Source organism: Salvelinus sp. IW2-2015, unplaced genomic scaffold (genome assembly GCF_002910315.2).
Source record: "Salvelinus sp. IW2-2015 unplaced genomic scaffold, ASM291031v2 Un_scaffold1951, whole genome shotgun sequence".
Lineage (NCBI taxonomy): Eukaryota > Metazoa > Chordata > Actinopteri > Salmoniformes > Salmonidae > Salvelinus > Salvelinus sp. IW2-2015.
Genome location: NW_019943306.1, coordinates 158,665 through 161,603, shown reverse-complemented (window position 1 = coordinate 161,603; position 2,939 = coordinate 158,665).

Sequence of the window (2,939 nt, the reverse complement as noted above, 5' to 3'; positions counted from 1 at the left end):
AATTGACATCATTTGAGTCAATTGGAGGTGTACCTGTGGATGTATTTTAAGGCCCACCTTCAAACTCATTCTCTCTACGCTTGACATCATGGGAAAATCAAAAGAAATCAGTCAAGACCTCAGAAAAAYAATTGTTGACCTCCARAAGTCTGGTTCATCCTTGGGAGCAATTTCCAAATGCCTGAAGGTACCACGTTCATCTGTACAAGCAATAGTACGCAAGTATAAACACCATTGGACCACACAGCCGTCATACCACTCAGGAAGGAGATGCGTTCTCTCTTATAAAATTTGTAAAAAATAATGTATAGCAACCCCAGGTGTAAAATAGTAAATAACGGCTACTTCTCAGAGTTTTGAATTGTCAAGAGGAGTTYAACAAGGGTGTACGCTGTCACCATATCTATTCGTTATGGCCATTGAAATGCTAGCGATTAAAATCAGATCCAATAACAACATTAGAGGATTAGAAAWCCAAAGCTTAAAAACAAAGGTGTCCATGTATGCCGATGACTCAAGTTTRATATTAAGTCCGCAAGCTAGATCCCTGCAATGTCTCATTGAAGATCTAGATAACTTTTCTGTACTCTCTGGACTAAAACCTAATTATGATAAGTGTACAATATTACGTATTGGATCCTTAAAAATACAACTTTGACATTACCCTGCAGATTACCTACAAAATGGGCTGATGGTGAAGTAGACATACTCGGTATTCGTATCACAAAATATATAAATAAGCTCTCCACAATGAATTTCAATAGAAAACTTGTAAAAATAGACAAGATCCTGCAACCATGGAGAGGTAAATACCTGTCTATTTATGGAAAAATTGCCCTGATTAACTCCTTAGTCATATCTTAGTTTACTCACTTATGGCACTGCCGCTTCCTGATGATTCGTTTTTCAAATCATATGAGCAAAAAATATTTCGCTTTATCTGGGATGCTAAACCAGACAGAATAAAACATGCCTATCTATATAATGAATATGAATTGGGTGGGTTGACATTATTAAATAGAAAAGCTGTAAACCTCTCTCTAAAAGCTTCACTCATTCAAAAGTTTTATTTAAACCCTAAATGGTTCTCAAGTAGATTACTAAGAAAAGCTCATCCATTGTTTAAAAATGGCCTTTTTGCTTTTGTGCAGATTGCCTTGACTCATTTTTGATTAATAGAAAATTATAATTTTTTCAAAGTATCTCTCTTTTTCAAACAAGCATTGCAGACCTGGCTACAATTTCAATTTCATCCCCCTGAAAAGATAGAACAAATATTACAACAGATAATATGGCTGAACTCAGATGTGCTGGTTGATAAAATACCTGTATTTATGGGAAAGATGTTTGAAAGGGGTATTTTGTTCTTAAATGATATTGTAAATTGGAATGGTAGAGTTATGTCCTTCATGGAGTTATCAGAATTGCACGGGAAGGTCTGCTCAATCCAAGAGTACAACCAATTGATTACAGCATTACCCCAAAAATGGAGGKGGCAGGTGGCAGCGGGAGGAGGTAGGGAACTGGTCTGTCTGCCCAATATAGAGGATCAAAACTGGCGGAGGAATAAAAATAGCATAAATAGGAAAGTGTATCAGTTTCATTTGAGGACAAGGATGTTGACAACTGTGCCATACAGATTGCAAAATAGTTGGGAAGAGATTTTTGATGTACCGATTCCATGGTACAGGGTGTATGAGTTGATATATAAAACAATGCAAGATTCAAGACTTRGTGCTTTTCAGCTAAAATTATTATATAGAATTCTTTGCCAACAACAAAATGTTGAATATTTGGGGGAAAAAATCATCGAAGCTCTGCAGATTTTGTTGTGAGGATACAGAATCAATAGACCATTTATTTTGATATTGCCCTCAGGTAGCCTGTTTCTGGTCTCAGGTTCAGGAATGGCTGAAACTGCATAGCATTGATCTAAAATTGACCCTAGAAATAGTACTGTTAGGAGATCTGGAAAGACCAGGTCAGTCAATTACTAATATACTAATACTCTTAGTAAAAGTATTTATCTTCAAATCGCAATCTGTACATTCTATTCGATTAGATAGATTGAAATTGTACGTTATACATCACAGCATAGTTGAAAGATATGTGTTGCGTAGAAACCCAAAGTGGGTGGGCAGCAGAGATAGATCGGATGGGCTGAGGGAAGCTGAGGGTTGGGATGTGGAATTGGAGACAAGTGGGAGTGGACTTGCTGTGTGAGAGATAGAATGATAGTCAAAGATAAAAGTAAAAACATTTTTTTTAAAAGGTCATTCAAATAAACACATACAAGAACACACACACACACATGTAATAGTGAGAGACATGCACACACAAACATATACAGTTGGCATTGCTGTTATGATTTTAGTTGTCCTTGATGTCCTTAGTTTTAAATTATTTATTTTTTGGCATTGTTGTTTGCTGTTTTCTTCTGTCTTTTCCTTTTTTCTCTTTAGTTCATTCTCTTGGTTGTTGGTGCATTGTGGGGTTTTTCGGGGTGGGGAATGGAATTAATTGCATTTTATTTTTCTCCCTGGGGGGACTGTGGGAGGGGTCTCGAATGGTTGAGGGACAGCTATTGGGGAACCGTGAGGGGATCTTGGAGGGTTCGGGTTCACGTTTTTTGGCCTGGTGGTAGATGAGTCAACATACCCTTGAGCAGGGRGTTGACCCTGGATGCATCTGTGTGTCACTCTGAATGGGAATCTGTTGGATGACTGGTGTGATGTGGTTGTTGAGCAGCTTCACTGCAAGTATATTGTATCTTTCCAATATTCAATWWAAAAAAAWWAATAATAATAATAAATAATTTTWAAAACAAAGGACCTTGTGAAGATGCTGGAGGAAACAGGTACAAAAGTATCTATATCCACAGCTAAACGAGTCCTATATCGACATAACCTGAAAGGCCGCTCAGCAAGGAAGAAGCCACT